Source organism: Ixodes scapularis, unplaced genomic scaffold, assembly GCF_016920785.2.
Source record: "Ixodes scapularis isolate PalLabHiFi unplaced genomic scaffold, ASM1692078v2 ptg003926l_1__unscaffolded, whole genome shotgun sequence".
Classification (NCBI taxonomy): domain Eukaryota; kingdom Metazoa; phylum Arthropoda; class Arachnida; order Ixodida; family Ixodidae; genus Ixodes; species Ixodes scapularis.
Genome location: NW_024610367.1, coordinates 35,586 through 57,048, shown reverse-complemented (window position 1 = coordinate 57,048; position 21,463 = coordinate 35,586). Strand labels below are relative to the sequence as shown.

General features: G+C 45.7%; 1 pseudogene; it reads right to left on the bottom strand.

Moving 5' to 3' along the window:
- Positions 1 to 14: 14 nt before the first annotated feature.
- On the bottom strand, positions 15 to 1,044 carry LOC121834703 (annotated as a pseudogene).
- Positions 1,045 to 21,463: the final 20,419 nt, after the last annotated feature.

Sequence of the window (21,463 nt, the reverse complement as noted above, 5' to 3'; positions counted from 1 at the left end):
TTAAGAAAAGAAAACTTCCCAGCCGAAATGTGAGGAGCACCACAAAATGTTGAATCCTTAACTTCAACTTCCTTAACAGTTAAGCCAACTTCCTGTGCATCATTAAGCGTGCAACAAAAGATTGAACGAATAATACCAAACTTTTCACCTTAGAGGGCTATGACGGTGTCGTTGCGTTTTTGAGCACGTGTGTTGTGAGACAAGTGGTACACAGCACCTCGAGCAATGAATTTTGAAAAGACAGAAAGACAAGGAGGAATTGCACCAAGAGCAGAGATAATGCACCCTTTCTTGACACTGCTGAACTTTGATTGCCCAAAACAGTTATGCCAGTGATTGTGTCCCCAAAGCGGCACCTTTCCTCATTTTTAAAAAATGTGTCTTTTTCATTACATCGGTTCCTTTGGTCAAAACATAGAAATGTATAGACTGTTTAAGTATGGCCTTGTGTAGAACCTGCTTGGCTATTCCACGGTTTCCCCTGATGAATTTAACTAACACATTATTGTAAGACTTAAAGCAAAAGGCAGAATGAGTTCACAAAGGCTCCCAGTGCAAGACATCCTTTGCCAGGTGCTGGAGCAGATGAACATTGAAGACCATGTTAATATCTCCATAGAGCATGTTGTATTTTATCACAAACTCAGTTCACAAAATCTAAGCTGTGTTAATGTCATCTCTTGTGAGTGTGTCGTGAACGAGGTAATAAACAGAGTGCACAAGAAGGAGCCAGGTGGCCAAGAAAAGGCTCGGGCGAAATTCCGCAGAGCACCGGTAGCGAATATTACAAAGGCCACGAACAATACTCTCGCGCCTTCCAGAGTTTTCGTTTGCTCACTCCCCGGGGAAGCCTGCCCAGCTTGGATGGTGGCTTGATGGCTTTCATCCTACGGTCTACCAACCTCACAGTTGCCGGGTCTCCTAGATAGGATGCCTCCGCATGTTGCTGTCAAACCACAAGTTCAAAAGTGACCGAGAAACACCGAGGAGGACAGCATGCATATAGTCAGGGACGAAAGACTCAATAACGCTAAAAGACGGCAAGTTGAGTGATGGAAAGGGGCCTTAAAACCTCTACAGATAACTCCTCCTGGCGCAGCTTTGTACATGTCACGGATTGCCCTTTTTGATTTTCGGTCTTGAGCCACCTCTGCACTGACTGCATAGTGAATTGCCCTACCAGTGAACAGTCCGGGATGAAGGCACCAGCTGCAGCCGCAATAGGAGTAAACTGCATCACGTTTTGCAGTAAGGGTCCACACTGCAGCAGACTGCAAAGGCCTTACAACTTCTAAGTCATTGCGCTTCCACACAAAGCCCTTGTCACAAAGAACATTGCACTGCTGCACAAAACTTTTCAGGTATAACTCCATGGTAGGGTGGTTCTTTCCAAACCAGACGCTTGAAAGAATGACATTTCTAAATCTGTGGAAGACAGGAAGTTTGTTTATAATAAGCTGAAGAGGCCAGATGGAGCAATTTTTACTTTTGAGAACTGGACATTCATCTGTATTAAATGTAAAAGAAATGTTGGGATGCCCAGAACTGAGAACTTTTTGCATAGATTCTTGTACACCTCTCCATCACATATGTCGAAAACATATTACTTTGTCTATCAAACCGTGTAGTCAAGAAACTATGATCTGTTAACTCTCCAGAATACTCCTAAATTGTAAGGCTAATGAAAGCGTATTAAAAAAAACAACAACATTCTTGTCACATTTTTTTACATCAAACAACTTCTTATAGATCTTGCATTTCTGCTTGTTGCTATTGGACTTTTACGTCAATTCAACAGAACAAGTTAAACAATAATAAACCAGATCATAGTTCTTGCAGAAGTTTAGTGACTTTTCAGACATGTAAAGGGAGGTGGGGACTACCTGTCTTCCAAAGTATTTACTAAGAACAAGACATCCTTAATCTTAGTCATTGAGAGCCCAAGGCGGAAGCAAGGTTCGACAATGCCATTTCTCATCAGAATATCATGACTGCTGGTATTTGCTTAATGCACAAATGCAATTTATTGTCTCTTTTGTGAAACTTGATAGAGGCGGCGGAAAGGGACCCGAGGCCCATAAAACATTTCAGTAGAAAGAGAGAAAAGAAAAACAAAAAAGATTAATTTATCATGTAGGCAAAACAGTCACTATCAACCATTTCACTCTCTCGAAAAAGTTCTCCCTCTCCGGTAGACCTATTGCAGTGATGTGATTGCTTCGCCAAACTGCGCCAAGGAGCTGACCCTGCTACATCTTTCTACATTTTGCCAAAATATGGGTAATATGCGCCAATCCTGTGCCAAAGGACCAATTTCGGTCGCCTTTTTAAACCAAAACTAAACTGAGTACCGTAATTCAGCACGCGCGAGCTAGGTGGCGCAAGCGGCCGCCCGACACCAGAGCCGTATTACAGTGGCTTAAAGGGGGTAATGTAACGAACGAAACCGGAGAAGCGGCACCGCGTTGGAAGACGGCCGCGGGTGGCGCTGGCGCTTGCAGCACCGTCGTTCCGGCTATGGCTCCGGCTTGGCTGCTTGTTCAGCTTGGCTCCGGCCACCTCCGGCCGATTTGCGGCTGTCGACTACACTGTCATCTGCTAGTTTCACATTTTTATTCACCTTCAAACACAAACCATGTCGTTGGAAGTTCACTGGAAACAAATAATTGTTTTTGAGATATTTATATTAGTTATGAAGCGTGTTAGGGTGCCTCTATCTGCCGGCTGATTGAGGCACCCAATGGAGCTGCGGATCGAAGCGCCGCCTACACCGTCTTCCAAGGAGCGGCCTTTCCCGATGCATGGTGGAGGCTACGCGATAACTACACTACCCCTTTAAGCCACTGTAGCCGTATATTGGGAGAGTTTGGCCAATGGAGGAGGCCGCCGCCAGCGCCGAATACTGCCCCTGTGGTTAGAGCGTAAACTAAAAGGGTGACACAGCGTCGACCAATCAGCAGACCGCGACGGGACGATATTGAAAACAACATTTAAAGCGTGAAATAGAAGCGTTCTATCTCAGCGTCTCGGTGACAGTTTGCTCTGGGCCGGCTTGGTGGAACAACTGCAATAATGCTTAAAAAACAAGCGAGCTGGTGATGTATAATGGTAATAAAACCCGAGACTCAGGAACACAGAAGGGGACGGCGTCTTAGTTGGGACTGGCTGAAAGAAAACAGTGTAAAGGCTGGAGCGCAGTGGTCTAACTTGACTATAATTTGTTTATTGTGTCAAGCAAAGTGTCCTTCGTTTGTCCAGCACTTGAAACAAATATTTTTATTGATCTAAGAATATCTGCTCCAAAAGCCACTTTTGCTGCTCCGAAACACAGTTTTAGCTGCTCCAAAAGTCAGTTTTGCTGCTCCAAAACACTGTTTTGGCTGCTCCAAAAGGTGCTCCAAAACGGCTTAGGCCAATCACATCACTGCTATTGCTGTTTTACCCAAGTGCCCCGGCCCGCGCTCCTGGAATTCTGGAAACAGTTCCGCCGTTCCCTGTCTGCTCCCCCTTCTTAATCTTCTTTATTTAGTTTCAATTACCACTTCTTTTCTAATGCGGCTTATTTTATTGTTTTTAGGTGCGTTCATTTCATCCTGCATAGTGTATGCCTTGTGTATACAGTGTAATCCACTTATAACGATACCAGATATAACGATATATCGCTTATAGCGATCAAATTTTTTAGATTTGATCGCTATTTTTTTAGATTTGATTTGATCCAGATATAACGATAATCGGCTATAACGATTGGATTTTGCGGTTTTCTCAATATCGTTATAAGTGGACTGCACTGTATATAGTGTTTCTTTTCTTTATTGCGTCACCTTCGACGTGGGTGTCGACAGTCATCATGCCGCCGCGTACGCCACTCCCAAGGAGAGTACTATTCCTGTTGCCGCCACATTCTATTGCGCTGTAAGCTCAATTATTTGACATGAATTCAAGTGTGAGAGAGGGCAGTTTCTAACGTCAGTGCAAATGCTGTCAGTGTAGGCAGTGAAACGATATAAAGATCACGACGCCAAATCCGATTCCGCGTGCGGTTGAAATTTGGGGCACCTAGTACCGTCTCCTTGCTCGGAACGCAGGAGCGCTGCTCTGATTTCGCGATTCGAATGCGTGAGGAGCCGTTCCGGCGTCGTGCGCACCCCATGCCATGCTCGTCCACAACCGCCCTCTAGGCATAGCAAACTTTGTCTGCGAGTGCCGGCGGTCCATAGTTGTGGGGTCTCGTGCTCCTTTCTATGCATGCGCGAGAGCACCACTTGATCTATCTTATCGTTTTCGTGGGAGCATCTGAATCTCGAGAGCACCTCTAAAAAGTGAACTGGAATTATTGAAGGAACTATCTGACAGCACGGTAGTGAGATGGGCTTAAAAGAACTGTCGAATGTTTCCACCCGGCTGACACTCAACGTAGTTGTGTACTTGCTACAGGCCCTCTGAACTGACGATCGCTGAGGAAAGAGATTGCGAAGCTACACAATGCGCGCATGGAGCCCGCAATGATCAAGCTCCGGCGTTTGGAGACTGTTGACGTAGATCGCCAAGAGACAGGAAGTGTTGCGATGTGTACATAGCAGGGTTCGGCAGAAATACTCAAAAACGTATTTGGAAATGCAAATACTGGAATACATGAAAAAAAGTAGCTAAAATACCGTAAAAGCCCTCGTATTATACGAACCCGAATATAATACGAGGGGCAATTTTGGAACCGCGAAAAGAAAAAAAAAAGTTTTCATCCGCGTATAATACGACCAAAAGGTACCTGCATCGAGAACCTTTATTAGCGCCATGCGCTCATTCATCGCTATCGCTCTCCTCGGACGACGCCTTGTCCAACATCTCTTCCCACAGACAGTCATCCCCTGTGCCGTCCAGCGCGTTTGATATGCCACATTTTTTGAATGCGCGAACGATCAAGTCTTCGGGAATGGTGGCCCACGCGTCCGCGATCCAGTGGCACAGCGTAGCCGGGGAAGCCCGTTTAAGCCGTCCAGTGGGGGTCACCGCGGGCTCTGCCGAGCTCATCCACTCCACGTAGTTTTGCCGGACACGGTCCTTGAAAGGCTTGTTTATGCAGACGTCAAGCGGTTGTAATTGAGATGTCATACCTCCCAGGATAACAATGAGTTCAGTGCCGGATTCGCGCAGTAGTCGCTTCACCGACTCTACAAGGTGGCACCGAAACGCGTCCAACACAAGGATAGACGGAAACGAAAGCAGCGCTCCCGGCCGCCGACACCAGACTGATTTAACCCAGTCAAGTATGAGGGTCTCATCCATCCATCCTTTGTCCTGGCACCTCACAATGACACTCCTAGGAAACTTCTCATTCTTTGGCAGGGTCTTCCTTTTAAACACGACGTATGGCGGTAGCTTGCGTCCGTCCGCCGTACAACCCAGCATGACGGTGACCCGAGTCTTCTCGTTGCCGGTAGTCCGCACACAAACCTGACGAGAGCCCTTCTCGTGCACAGTGAACGCCGACGGCATATCCAGGTACACTGGCATTTGATCGGCGTTGCCAATCTGGCCCAGTTGAAACTTCGTAGCCTTCCGTAGGGACAAAATATGGCGCTGGAACGAGATGAGGAGCTCCTCATACCGCTCAGGCAGCTTCTGCGGTATTAGGGAGTTTTCGTAGATCGTTTCCGCTGTCCCGCAACGCCCTCCGCAACCCGTTACAATACCCGGAACTCTACAGTCAAGGCTATCGGCACGCAGGCGCAGTAGCAACTTCTTCGTTGCGGAGGGTATAGCGGAGGGGGAAACGCGATCTACGAAAATTCCCTATTGACGTGCGCCGACGTAATGAGAACCCAGCGCGGGTCATAAACCGAGAAACCCAGTGCTTGCTGGCTTTGAAATCCGTCGCCAGGATGCCTTTTCCTCTTGCCAGCTCCCTGGCTTTCTGCTGAAGAAGCTCGATGTTTACAGCCAGATGCTGTGCACGTGATCTTTGATGAAAGCAGCCAGCTCCTCCTTGATATCTAGAAAGGCCCCTTGCTTCGGACCTCGGAAACTTCTTCTTGTGCCGCTGCAGGCAAAAAGGGCGGCCTTTTGACGCCGCCAGCCTCGGATGCTGCCTTCGTTTATGCCGAACCGTCGTCCAGCGGCGCTGTTTCCGACGGCCTCGGCGGCCAAAATAACTTTCCTTTTAAACGCGGCCGAGTACTGCTTTCTTGGTGCTGGCGGTGCTGGCATCGTGAAGCTCGTCAGTTGGCGTCGGTTGGCGAACGTTGGCGAACGTGGTACACAACTGTCGCAAAATGGCGTCGTCACATGGTCACATTTCGTTGCAAATGTCTTCTTTTTTTTTTTTTTTAGGACAGCTGCTGATGATGATGATAGGCGTTTCTATTGCACGATATTCTGAAACCGAAACCGTAACTGGGTGCACGAAATAAGCCCCAAAAATTTTGGGACCCGAATATAATACAAGGGCGAAATTTTGGTATGTTAATATTAGAAAGAAACCTCATATTATACGCAGGTTTTTACGGTACTGATACTGAAATATATCTGTAAAAATGTATCACTATAGGTAGGGTGTGTACTTTCCGGTGTTTATTTGAGAGAAAAATCGGCGGATGTTTTTCGGTGTTTATTTATTTTCGAAACACCGGTGTATTTCGGTGGAACGTCTCGCGACGAGGCTAAAGTCGGTGATTATCGGTGGAAAAAAATGCGATTGATCACAGACAGAGAGTTCTAACTTTATTAACATATTTCATACAATTCTCGAGAAAGCATATATTTCTCACACTTGGTTATTATAGTGGATGCAAGCATACTTCGAGAGGTTTGCATCCATCATGGCAGCACGTTCTTTGCGGTTCACAACCCGCAATTTTGAAAACAGACGCTCCACATTTTCGCTGGACACAGGAAATCCCAAAATGTCCAGCCAGGCTTGGGACAGTAGACTCCAGTCAGGTAAATGAAGTTCCCAAAATAACACTGGATCAACGGTGCTAGTCACAGCTTACTGGCGGTAACAAAGAAACTCTGATTCTAGGTCACTCAGCTAGCTCTCGTCTCGGAGGACCAGCCGATAGATACTTTCATAAGGCACAAATCCCTCTGGCAGCTCCACGTTTATGCACAGATTAACAATTGGCACGCGGAACCAGAACGACGATTCATCCATGAAATCTGTAGCGTAGTCATCCTGAGCTTTCCGCTTACTTCCCATCCTGGTGGCCCTCTACTCCGCGTGACGACGAAGGGAAGCAAGTCTCGCGTTGAGAAAACCCGCAGACGCGGGACGGACCTCCTACCGACCCACGGCTGCAATGACACATAGGTGGCAGTCCTCAAGCTTCGACTAGGGTGATTTAAAAAGAGACCCTCGAGAATTGCGACCGGAGAGTGCTGGCACAGGCGCGAGCTCTCCGAGAAACAGTGCACTCGAGACAAATCTGGGTCTGAGGCCCACGTCTGGCCTCCTTCCTGAGTACTAGATCGCCAGAGCAGCGGGTATACTGTGTACACTAAGGCAAGAGACGGTTAGCAGCGGGCATTGGATTCCAGCAATCATTGACTCATGAAATTCCTAGCTAGGGACCTGCGGCAGAAGGTGCTCAAACTCCAGTCCTGGCACACTACCTGGTTCAAGTCCTCGACTACGCAACACTTCTCAGAAGAGAAAAATAGTTTGGAGATTCGAAAGGAACCTTGGTCAGCATAGTAACAATGACCCAGCATCTCCTTGTCGTTCGGACATTAATTTTTGGGGGGAGGGGGGGGGGGAATATTTCTCAAGAAATGTAATTTAACACATTTCATCCTTATTGTATTGCAGTACAAAGAAACATTCCAAATGTATTTCGATACAGGAACACAGATACTGGTGAAAAAAATGTATTGTGGTACAGAAATACAGGTACGAAGTCTATTTCTGGTTCATAGCGTACAACGTTGTGAGAGGTGCTAGCATGACCGTCTGGCTCGATCTAGCGTTTTATATACCCATGCTGTTGTGAAAACGAGATGATAGTTCAAGCCGTCCGCTTGCGCCTATACTTACAACAGAGATGCTTGAAACAGAGCATGACCCCCCTCAACGATGAACTGCTGGCACTCGCAGATGGAAGATTGCGATGCTACGTGAGTAGTTGTTGACAAGCGCTGCGCAGTGCGTGCAAAATGCTAGAACGCCATCGCAGGCATTTACATTGCGAAGGCAAAGCATCCTCCTGTGTCCCGATCAGCAAAATGGTACTCGGTGTCCCACATTTCAACCGCGAGTGCAAACGGCCAAACCGATGTGCAGTTGGCTTTCGTGTCATGGTTGCTATTTTGTTTTTCTGCCTACACTGAGGCATGTGCTCTGACGATCGAAACTGCCCTCTCGAATTAGTGTCAAATAAACAATCCTATTGCGCGATAGAATGCGGTGGCAGCTGGAATAGCAGTCACTTTGGGAGCGACATACCCAGTCGCGTCTTGAGTCGAAAACGACGAAATAACAAGAAAAACAATGAATTTACGCGAAACATACAGTATGCAGGACGAAATAAACTTGCACATACATAATGAAAATGCACCAGACTAGATTAAAAGTGGTAATTGAAGCTAAATAAGGAAGATTAAGGAGTCAACGGCGAGGGAAGGCTATTGTAGGAAGAGCAGCCAGGTTTACGGAGCCGGCGGAACTGTTTCCAGAATTCTCTTTGTGCATGCCCGGACACTTGGGTAAAATAGCAATAGGTCTCTCCAATGTGCATTTGAGGGTATAACTGTACTCGTTTTTGCCTTAAGTGCCTGATTTGCGCATAATTCACGCGCAACGCGAAGTAGTTCTGGACAAATTTTACTGTCAAAAATAAAAGTGAGGCTTTTTGCGTCTGAATTTTGCATGTTTTTGATAAAACAACGAACAACTGATCTTATTTAGATACACATACAAACATCTTAATTCGCCACAAAAGGAAGAAAATTGAGGTATATTGGCACAATTTGTTGCAATTATGGCGAATTTAATGTTTTTGGCGCAACCAGACGCAGAATATTCCTTGTGTATCAAAATGGGCCAATTGGCGCAGCTGTCCTACCTTTGGTGATAGCTTTTGTTTTGTCAAAGTTAAATGACAAAAACATGGAGAGGCTTGTCCCCGCTAACTGTGGCAGACTCTGTACATCAGAAAATCCCATTATTTTGCTTCCAGCTCCTTTGATAAAAATTTGGAAATGCATAATCACCAGAAGCGTCTGAGGTGTCGAGAGCAGAAGTACATCCTGCCTTGCCGATTTTCCTGAATGCCTTTCTGTAAGTCGCTGAAGAAAATAAACTGGATGAGAACGCACCAAGATAATAATGCACACAAGTGGAAGGGTGGCACTCAGTGCCAATGCTCAGCCCCAGGGCAGCATTGATGCCCCTCCCTCCCCCCCCCCCCCCCCTTTTTCCAGTGACAAAATGAAATTTGCCACACGATAGAGATTTGCACCATCCCTTTGAGGGTGCCACGGCAAGCTACAGATGACACCATTTATTTGGAGTTAAATGCACCAGTGCATTAGCACTTGGCTTTTTGATGGCCAGAGCAACCCTCGCAGATGCACCTAGGGCAGCTGTGGAGGCAGCACAAACACAGTAAGCGAGAGTTTTGCAACTCAAATATGGCCCAATTGACCTTTTTCAGAGTTCGTTGAAGCGACCGTGGCGCACCCTCGTGGAGATAATTCAAAACGTTTGCGGGCTCAGTCAGTCCTCCCGTCACCCCGTTTGCTTCCTAGACGCGATCGTTTTGGTGCGTTCGTTGTGGAAAGTTTTTCTCGCTGTTTTCCGGCTGTCGTTCTCTACAAATGGCTGATGACGATCCCGGAGGATCGAGTAAAGCAACCGTCTTCGACACTCCGGACTTTATCCGTCTGTACGCTTTTCAACACGAACGGAGTGCCAATGCTGCATCGGTACCGGTCGTCAACACAGCGTACGTCGATCGCTACTTGGCGAAGGACTGCAGACAACTCCGGAAAGGATGGGCCTTCAAAGAAGCCTACGTCAAGAAGGTCATGGTGAACAACTTTGATCCCGACCACACCGTTCACCTTGTAAGGAGCACGTCTATGAAGCCGGGATATTACAGGCATCCGATATCACTTTCCAAGAGCGCCGATATCGTTCAAGCGTCTTGCGACTGCGTTGCAGTGTGAGTTTATTTCTTCGGTAAAAACCGTGGCGATGTAATAATGTGTCTTAAGGATTACAAGATGTGTCAATATTTGTAAGGCGTGAGCCCCATAGTCGCTATCCTTTCGGCAGATTCGTATCAAGATCCGTGTGTGCCAGTCCTTTGATCATATTTTATGCGTGACGCAATAAGTTATCTAAAAAAAACAAAACAAAAAACAAGATTTGTCGTCTTCGTCTTTTTTGTGGTACTTCAGCATGATACTAAGAAGGGCCAAGCTATGTCATCGATCTATTTATCGAACTAGGTGACGTGTTGATATAAAATTCTGTAGTAGGACATTTTTTTATTCAATATTTTAATGAGTTTGAAGCGTAAATATATACTTTGCAGGTTGAGCGGAACATGCCAGCACATAGCTGGCCTGCTCTTTACACTATGCGACAGTGTAAAGATCTGTTTTCCAAGACAACGGCTTGGCAACCCGCCTCTTCGCTGCCCTGCTGTACCGTGCGAGCAAACTCGGTGCGGAGGCAGGTGTCGGCTTCTACGTAAACAAGGAGCGAGCGAAGTCTGGGTGATTCTGGTCTCGTGAAGATACCTCTGCATCGTAAAAATCAGGAACAAAAACCTTGCTATGAATGACTAGCCTGCACGGAGTATGACGGGTATATCATGAGTTCAAACAAATATGAATGAACTAACCTCCAATGAAGTGGATGCTGCAAACACGCGAGTTCGCAGATGGCTGCCAAGGCGTCCCGTCGGAGTTCTGGCGTCGCAGCGCTTGAATCCATTTTTCTCTCTTCTTGAGGTGCGCGGTAGCTTTCGGGAATCTAAAGAAGCTCACGTTCGGCGTGTTTTTCTTGCTGTTTGTACATCCAACAGCCGAGCAGCGGTGACGCATCGTGACAGTGCCGGACAGACGCGCCTAGCAATGCGAGCGAAGCCAGGCAGCGTACGAGAAAGATGGCGCCTTTCCCTTTCCTACTCTCTCCTCAAGTTCGGGCATGCGCACAAAATTCTCCGAAAAAGGTCAATTGTGTAGTGATGCTCACTTTGCTTCCGAAACACACCAATATAAAGAAAGATGCTAATAAAGATTCTCTTCCATATGAACATATAAGGAAAATGGTATAAGCACAATGGCACATGGCTTGCCTAAAGTGGAATGCATTTTGTGAAACTGTCCTGTAGTAAGCCAGATAAATAAAGGCAAGCTCCTTGGCTCACGAAAACGGAGAAACTAGTGTTATATTTATAAAGTACAGGCTGAGATTTAAGCACTGGGATAACAGTAGACACCGTAGCAGTTGTAACGCACCAAGAAAAAAAAAACAAAAAAAAAAACAAGAAAAACTACAGCATGGCAGGCTTTTGTCGTGATTTTCTATTCTTGATCATGTTCTTTCGCAGAGCCGACAAAAAGCAGAAGACGTGCAGCCTGACAGTACTGTGCATGTCCATGTAAAAACTCCAATTTCACATGAAAAAAAAAACAAACAACAACAAAAAACTATACCACCAGAACTCCAGCGCCAACCTTGAGATGTGGCGCTGTCTTTGCGCAGGACTTGATGCACACTGATGTAAAAAGTTATGCATCACAGCCAGTGTACAGCTTGGATTCTTTGCACCTATGACGCCCTCATGTAAATGCGGCTATTGTGTAAAACTCTAAATTAAATTTGATCTACTCTGAATGTCCTCAGAGCTATCTGAAAAATCTTCAAAATATGTATCGTGACTACATCCAAATATTGTAGTCATGTTGTTCTGAGCCTCAGTCACACTCTCACCAGCTTTAAGTTACAAGACACCAGCTTTAAGTTACAGCTACAAGAATAAGGTATTAAGCTTACAGAGTAATTACTTACTGCACGTTGTCATCACAACAACTGGATGTGACTCCCAGCCGATTTCACCTGGTGGGGACTTGTTCGGCCAGGGCAAAACCCCTTTTCCATCTGTTTTCCCATCTTCTCGCTGCCTGCACCTGGAACGATCTTCGGTATAGATTCGTCTGGCGTCGCATTAGGCTCAAGGAGGAGGAGGAAAGAAGGAGAGAGGAGGAAAGGAGGAATAGAGAGAGAGAAGGGGGTGAGGAGGAAACTTTGGAAGGGCCCCCCCCTGACAAGTTTGTGGTAAAAAAAAAAAAAAAAAGGGGCATGCGGTTGGGGACGTCCCTCGCCGATATGTTGTGGATACTTTGTTGTGGGGAAGCAGACGATTTGAAATGCAATGTCGTCTTCTCACCTCCTTAGGGCGTTCTAGCAGATTTAGAAACTCCGTTTCTGGATGTCTGACTAAACGTTGGTCGCTTACTGTTGCAGATAATTAATGGGGTTTATAATTTTAATACCCTCGGCTCGGCGCACCGTGGCGATTTGTAAGCGGAATAGCGACAGCCCCATTCAAATAAGTTTGGGAAACACATTTTTACCCAGGATTTACCCAGTGCCGCAAATAACTATAATTTACATTGTGAAATAAAGTAACACAACAACCCAAATTGCAAATGCTAAGAAAACAGCTATACGAAATTAAAACCATTAATCTAGTAGGTTCTTGAAAACCCGAGAAATAGGCCCAATGTGAAAAGCGCACGTTTATTGCTCCTGTGCTTCTGAGAGTAAAAAAGTTCTGAGTTCGATCATTTTAGAAATCAACACCAAATGTTTTTGTTAGTTAAATCTTAAATGTTTATTGTTGCAGTCAAGAAACAAACGCCATCGCATCCCCTGAGTGCTCTAAGGCATCGGATAGTGCCGAGCGATGATATCGAGGAGGAAGGGATCTTTGCCGCGGATGGGGCCGTTCATCGTATTTCCACCACAGCCAGTCTAGGTGTGTCTGCAGCGTTGCAGCAGTCCTTATTTTGCCAGCTGGTGTCCTCGTGTTCCTCCCGCTGCAGCCCCTCGCCTTTCGGAGCTGGTACAGCTTTGACTTTTCCCATGATTGCTCGATGAGCTGGATGTTGGCTTTCGTTACGGGGTCGATGAAGCGCTGGGAGTGGTTCACTGTCAGGTGATCGAGCCCCATAGGCCCGTTGCCGTCTCGCAGACTGTCCACGTACACGTAGCCCCGCCACTCATCGGTGGAAACAGTGGTCTCTGGGGCGACGTTCTGGCGTATGTGGTCGCCCAGGGTGCGCGCATCACGTCGTTGGACGTAGAACATCCCCAGTTCCTTGGTTCCCTCGCTGATCATCCCCAGCATCCATGGCCCATCTATTCGATTGCCATAATTATGGTTACGGCTCCCGGGCGTGCTGTTGCCGTCCAGCGGGCGTCCCTTGTTGGCCTTGCGCCGGCCCCGAAACAACGCCTCGTCTATCTGGACCACCTCGTTAGGTCCCCCCATTCGTTGGCTCTGTACAAGCTCCTTGCCGGTTACCTCACAAACGCTGCGGAACCAGTCCGCTTGCACCTCGGAGCCCATGCTGAAGCGTGACCTAACAAGGCGGTAGGTCTGATGAACGCTGAATTCGCGCACTTTGACGTAGATAATCCATAGTACCTCTTCCCTAGACGCCTTCGTATTGGGGCGCCCAAGCGCGTCCTTGGCGCAGAAAAAGCTGTTTCCCTCGTTGAGCTCGGAAAGCTGAAATGAGATGTCAGACGGAGCACCTGTTTAGTCTCAGATTCAACAACATTGCTCGCCAGAGAGTCACCAGGCATGACTAACGGGACATCCCATATGTACTGTGGCACTAAACCACCATATTTGCTGTGCGCTAATTACGTCGTTAAAACGTTTTTTTTCTCCTTCCTATAAATACTTTCTGTGTCAGTAGATATTGCACGGTATGTGTAAATGCATGTATATGTTACTAATATCAGGGGAAGAGATTGTAATGATAAAGACGGCAATCAAGATCATAGGCTCACCCTTCAATAAATAGTACAAGAAGTCATGCTTTGGTGCATATATATATATATATACACACACGCACGCACACAAACACAAACACACACATATACACACACATATATACACAGTGAGAAGGTTCAACGGGCTGGTGGACGTGAAACGAAAGTTGAGGAGTTCCAGGAAAGGCCTTTACTTCACCAACGTTTCAAGCAGGTACCGCTTTTCTTCAGGGTGGGATGGTGTGTCAAATGTCCTCTTCTTGTTGACGTTCGTGTGGAAGAGTTTGCTGATATATATATATATATATATATATATATATATATATATATATATATGGGTGATTTCATCTCAAATCGGGCAGGCTAAAAGGGTCTAATTTTTAATTTTAACGAAAAAAATATATGTTTTGGGGGTATTTCTCAAATGAAGGAGGGCGCAAACCGCATGTTCTCCAGATTTTTTGTTCTCGAGTTACGAGCCGTAGAAGCCGCAGTGGCAGAAACTAGTGTTTTTGCCTGCCATCGCAGGTCGCGTGTTTGACACCCTATGCTGACGCTATTGTTTTCTCTACACCCTTTTTATTTATTTATTTATTTATTTATTTATTTAAAATACCCTCAAGGCCATTGGCATTACAGAGGGGAGTGGGGGTTAGTGGCAGTAGTACACTTCGCAGCTCAATCTGAGCAGTATAGATTATTCATGGCAGTCCTAAATAAATGGTCAGGAACAATTGTTGCGATAGATGCGGGAAGGTGGTTCCAATCCACTGAAGTTTTTGGAATGAATGACTCTTGGAATGCATTAGTGTTGCATTTTAGAATGTCTACTTTATACATATGATCAATGCGAGGTGAAATATAAGAAGGTTGATTCAGCAGTCGGTTGTGAAGTAATGAGTTAGTATGGTATATCTTATGAAAAAGACATAAGCGAGCTATTTTACGACGTAAATTGAGGTTAGGCAACAATAGGCTAGTTTTCATTGAGCTCACGCTTGCGGTGCGATGAAAGTTATTAAGAATAAAACGAGCAGAGCGGTTCTGAACTAATTCCAGGGCGTTAGTTAGTTTGGAATGACCGGGGTCCCAGATAGAAGAAGCATATTGTAATTTAGAGCGTACAAGCGTTTTGTACAGAGTTAGTTTCAAAGATGAAGGGGCAAGTGAAAAGTTTCGTTTTAGATAACCCAGCATTCGATTAGCGTTATTAATAACATACTCAACATGCATTTGCCAGGAAATATCTGAGGTTATATACACGCCTAGGTATTTATAAGAAGAGACAGAATGTAATTTTATTTATTATTTATTACATGTACCCCACAGCGCCCGTGAAGGCATTATAGTGGGGGAGGGGCAAAAAGAAGAAAAACAAAGGGCGTCACAGAACATTAAGTAAAAGCACTCGCAGCCTGCAGCAAGGCATAGAACAACATGAAACCAGCCCTGCGAAAATGTAACGCAGAGAAACGCGCTCATTGTTGCACCAATATACACGTAACAAGGAATAACACATAACGAAGACAGCATACATTGAGTGCTAAAGGCCAAGCAGAGCTTGAAAAATGTTTGAGTTGTTTTTCTCTAACACTAATTCCTTCGGTAATTCATTCCAGCTCTGAATAGTGCTCGGGAAGAAAGAATGTTTAAAAATGTCAGTTTTGGATGAGAAAGGTCTAATTTTCCTCGAGTGATCACGTCTTTGGGAAATGAAATGTGGTTCAAGTAAGTATGTTCCTTTATCAATTCCAGAGAGTTCGTAGTGGATCGCGTGTAGTAGTTTTAATCGAAGACATTTACGGCGAGTTTGGAGAAGCTCCCACTTGAGCTCCTCTTTTAAGGCGGTCACGCTTTGACGCCAATTATAGGAGTTAAGAACGAACCTGGCAGACCTATTCTGAATACTTTCTATGTCGTTGATGAGGTACTGTTGGTAAGGGTCCCATAGCTCGGAGGCATATTCAAGAATCGGCCTGATGTTCGTGAGGTAAAGGGTATTTTTTACTTCGCGTGGGCAATCTTTAAAGTTACGCCTGATGAAACCTAACATCCGGTTTGCCTTAGCTGTCATATATTCTATGTGGTGATTCCACGAAAGATTATGAGAGAAGTAGACGCCCAGGTATTTTACTTTGAGTGACAAGTTGATTACAATGCTGTTTATATTGTACGTGGTAATTACAGGTTTTTGTTTCTTCGTGAACCTCACAAAGTGACATTTCGCTACATTCAATTCCATTCCCCAAGTGAAGCACCAGGTCGCTATACGATCGATGTCCTCCTGGAGGGCAGCACATTCATCGGAATCTCTTACCGCGCGATAAATAACACAGTCATCTGCATACAACCGTATAGAAGATGAAACGTTTTCAACAATGTCATTAATAAATATCAAAAATAGAAGCGGTCCCAACACGGAGCCCTGGGGCACACCGGAGGTAACTGGGGTAGAATCGGACAATTTCCCGTTAATTACCACTGCTTGAGTCCTAGATCTAAGATAGTCAACGAGCCATCCAGAAACGTTAGGAGATATTTTGAGGGCTGATAATTTATGAAGAATAAATTTGTGTGGTACAAGATCAAAGGCCTTCCGAAAGTCAAGAAAAATACAGTCTGTCTGAAGGCCCTTGTCATATGCTTGTGCCAATTCGTGAAAAAATTCTACCATCTGGGTTGTGCAAGACATCCCGGGCGAAATCCATGTTGGAAAGGGGTGAAGAAATTGTTAGCGTTTAAATGCTGTACAATGCTGGTGTAAATGACGTGCTCCATCAGTTTGGAGGACGTGCTAAGGAGCGAGATAGGCGTATAATTTTCTACTTTGTTTCTGGGACCATTTTTATGTACGGGCACTACATATGCTTCTTTCCAAGCGCTAGGCAAAGTACAATCAGAGAGTGATTTAGTGAACAAGACATATAAAAACATTGCAATCACACCTGAACATTCTCTGAGAACCCTATTTGGTATGCCATCAGGACCAGTTGATTTATTGGGGTTAAGTAATTGTAGAAGTTTAACTAGACCATCAGAGTTAAGCACAAGTTCCTTCATATCGTGTAACGGGGTGGCGGTAGGGGCCATAGCGGGACAATCATTTGAGCCAGGAGATGGAGAAAATACCGACTGGAAGTAACTACTGAAACAAGTTGCCTTCTCCTGGCCATCGTGCAGGGTCTGACCAGATACATCAATCGGCGGGATACCGACTTGGTCCTTCTTGTTGCTCTTTACCAACTTCCAGAATTCCTTGGGACTTCTCTTTAGGCGGTCACTTAGAGTGCTATGAAAAATCCTCTTAGCGATTTTTAGTTTGACTTTAAATAGTTTCCCTAGGTTACGTAACCTTGCCAGTGATGCTGCATTAGACATTCTGCGATGTGTTAGATATGCACGTTGCTTCTTATGTAATAAACGGCGCAGATTTTTATCTATCCATGGTTTGTGGTTTCGCTTCTTGGGTCTAATTACTTTGTTCGGAATATAAGTGTCCATTAGAGCTATGAGCTTAAACCTAAAGAGTTTCCACAAATTGTCAACATCCATCTCGTAGGAGCTCATTTCAAATTCGGCAAAAAAGTCGAACAATTCATCTGCAAGATCAGCATAGTTGCCCTGGTTATAAAAATGTACTTTCCGTGGGCATGGTCGTACCGCCATAACACGCTTGCACTTCACTCTTGCAGTTACTATGTCATGATCACTGATTCCTGGAAGGTGGGTGACTGAGGATATAGCTGTCTGGGAATTACAAAAAAGAAGGTCAAGCGTGCTCGAGCGCCTCGAGTCAGCTCGGGTCGGTTCCGTAACGTGTTGAATCAGTCCAAAGCTTGAAACAAGATGGGAAAATGTGGAGTACAATACTGAAGAGTTGCAGTCACTAACTTGGCCATCACGCCAGGTAACATCAGGGAGGTTAAAATCGCCCCCCAATACTAGGTAATCACTTGCAATAGAGGATAGTATTTCGGATAAGTACATTAGTGACTCATTGTTTGATCCAGGTGGCCGGTAATATGAACCAACAGCTAGAGTCTCTCCAGAGGACAGATAAATTTTACACCAGACAGATTCACAAGTTGGGCGGGATACATTTAATTCCGAGCTCTGAAGGGCACTGGAGACCAGAACAAAGACGCCGCCTCCATGCGTATTTCTATCTTTGCGATAGGCAACATACTGCTCAGGGAAGATCTCAGCGTCACTTATAGCCTCTGATAACCAAGATTCGGTACCTATTACAATGGACGGTTCTGTTGTTGATACAAGTTCTGCAAACTCATCGATTTTGTTTTTTATGCTCCGACAGTTGATTAGAAGTACATCGAGGTTCGACTGGTTAGCCCTTAACTTTAGCCTTTTCCGCGGAACTAGTTATGCGCTTCCCTGTAGTGCGGGTGCAGAGTTTTGTAATTTAATTCGGCTTTGTGTTGTTTCGTCCCACGTAAATGCTTCACCATTTATAAATAACTTGTCGTACCGTAAGAAGACTTTATCATCTGATGTACGTGTGCCCTTTATACTGTCCCAGAGTTGCCTACGCACAAGCTGAACCCTACGGGAAAAATCCTCGGATAGGAATATTCTCGTACCCTTCAGCCTACGTGAATTGCGGAGCAGGTTTAGTTTTTCATTAAAGTCATAGAGTCGCAAGATCACAGGTCGTGGCCTGCGACCATCAGCTCTCCCAATCCTGTGAATACGCTCGACGCTGGTAACCTTAAGTCCTAGCTTGTTCTCAAAAATTTCGGTAAGCACCAGTCCTTTCAGCGATTCTGTATTTTCATCTTGAGACTCTTCAATTCCGTGGATGATTATATTATTTCGCCTTCCTCTGTTTTCTAGGTCGTCAACTTTTTCCGTTAATGCCGCTACAATATCCTGGAGTTGCCTTACGTTCTTATCACACTGCTCTGCCTTTTGGGAAGTCGCCGTTAACGCGTTCAATCTGGATTCAATCACCTCCAATCGCCTGTTGGAATCGGCCATGTGCGTCTCAAGCTTTGCTTGCATTGAGCTTATATCAGCGGAAATGCCTTTTTGGTTCTCCTGAATTGCAGCGAGCTGTTCTTGCATTGAGGGACTGGGGTTTAGTTCGACATCACCACTTAGGAGTAAGACTAAGAGACAGAATGTGTCAAAGCAACCCGTAACACTCGCACACAACACTTTTGGGCAGGGCAGCACAACAAGACATAGACGATTGCTCTTGAATGTGGGAATGCAATAAGGCTCACCAACCTGAAGCAGGAAAAGAAGCGGGTTCAGGCACGTCCGTCTCATTGCCGTGCTACCCTGCCCACTGACGAAAAGCCGGCGGGGGGCGTGGGTTCGTGTCTCAGGTGATGTCGATGACGATAAGGCGGCTGGCAAAGCCCGAGGAGCAGTCATCGTCGCCGCAAACCACTGGTCGCTGACGAATCCGGTAGCGCTGTAGACGGAGCCAGGCACAAGAAATCTTTCCTCGTAGTCAGTGTAGTTCACACGCGCTGGCACGTACCAAGAGCCACGATCCGACTCCGGGGCGAAGCCGCAGGCAAGCACCTGAAGCAGGAAAAGAAGCGGGTTCAGGCACGTCCGTCTCATTGCCGTGCTACCCTGCCCACTTCGAGACATCTTCGAGAAAATAAGAAGGAAAATTACATTTACGCGATACTGTCATGGCCTTGCATTTAGTCGTGTTAAGTTCCATCCCCCATAATTCACACCACTTTGAAACATGGTTGATGTCAGTTTGTAAATTCAGAACATCCGAGGCGTTAGTAACTTCTCTGTAAATAACACAATCATCAGCGAATAAACTAATTGAAGAAGAAATCGAATTCGGCAAATCGTTAATATAGATAAGGAACAATAGCGGACCTAATACAGAACCTTGCGGTACTCCAGAATGGACGGAGGCGAGCGGGGACGTTTCATCGTTAGCGGTTACAAACTGGGAACGATTAGTGAGAAAACAAGTTATCCAGGACAGAACATTTGCGTCAATGTTAAGACTGTTAAGTTTTAATAGCAGCAGCTTGTGTGAAACTTTATCGAATGCTTTGGAAAAGTCCAAAAAAATGCAGTCTACCTGGGACCCTCGGTCAAGCGCTAGGTGCAAATCATGGGTGAATGACAAAAGTTGCGTTTCGCAAGAGAAGGATTTACGAAAACCATGCTGAGCGGTGCTAAAGAAAAGGTTAGATTCTAAAAATTGAACTAGTTGTGAGTAGATGATATGTTCTAGTATCTTGCATGGAATGCTAGTAAGCGAAATTGGTCGATAGTTATTCGGGCAATGTTTATCACCTCCTTTGTGGATTGGCACCACCCTCCCTATCTTCCAATCAGCAGGCAACTCTCCAAGTGAAAGCGACTGGGAAAAAATTTGAGATAATATCAAAGAGCAATACATTTTTGTGTTCTTGAGGAACTTTGAGTTAATGCTGTCGGTGCCAGCAGAGGAAGAGTTTTAAGTTATCGATTATTTTAACAATACCAAATGGTATTGTTAAAACTTTTCTTTTTTAACTTTTCCCCCTTGACCGAGGGTCAAACAAACCTGGAAGGTTTAATTCAACATGTATAAGTTATACAGAAACCGTGACGTTTCGAAGGGGGACCCTTCTTCCTCAAGCGGGACTTAAAAAGTGAGACCTCAAATATCGAGCGAAATACCGCAGAAGCAAGAAAAACAAAAAAGACAAAAAATACATAGAATACAAAGATAAAAAGATAAAAATAAGAATTCATACAGCAAACGAAAACATGGACGAGACCAGTGGCGGCTTCATCTGCGAGCTCGCCCAAAGCACACAATCCTATTTCTCTCTGACCGGCGATAAGCCTTCCACCCAACCGCACACCCATGACCCTGTATGGCACGCAGGGCACAAAGGCGGGCGGTCCGAACCGGGCACACTCGTAATTGCCCGCCGCGGGCCAACCCCGGACAGCGATCGCCCCTTCGCGGCCCCCTCCAGTTAAGTCTCGTCGAGGGCGCCCACGATCACCCGGTGCATTGCACACGGCAGTCGCGGAATATGATGATTGACGGGCATGAAATTTTGAGAGAGAATGTAAAGCAGGAGGACCATAAAGGCGACCAACTCGTCGCAGAAAACAACTGTCCGGTATCGGTAAGCGCGCCAAGCCGCGCCGCACTGCCCCGAGGAGGCGCCGCGTCGTCGGCTGACAGAACCGGCGCTCCCAGAGATAAAGCGAGAGTCCCGCCGCAAACAGCCCAGACGCTGTCCGCGACAATAAGGCACCACTATTCCACTCGGAAGTTGACCAAAGATCAATCGCAGTGTCAAATAAATCTTCGCACAACACATTCACAACAGCTGAACAGAACTGGGTATCCCAGGACTCGTTAATTCCACATTTTACAGTATCAAACTTATAGGTCAGGTAGGCTTCTTTCAGTTCGCGTTCTAGATTTGATTTAAAGCCAGATTG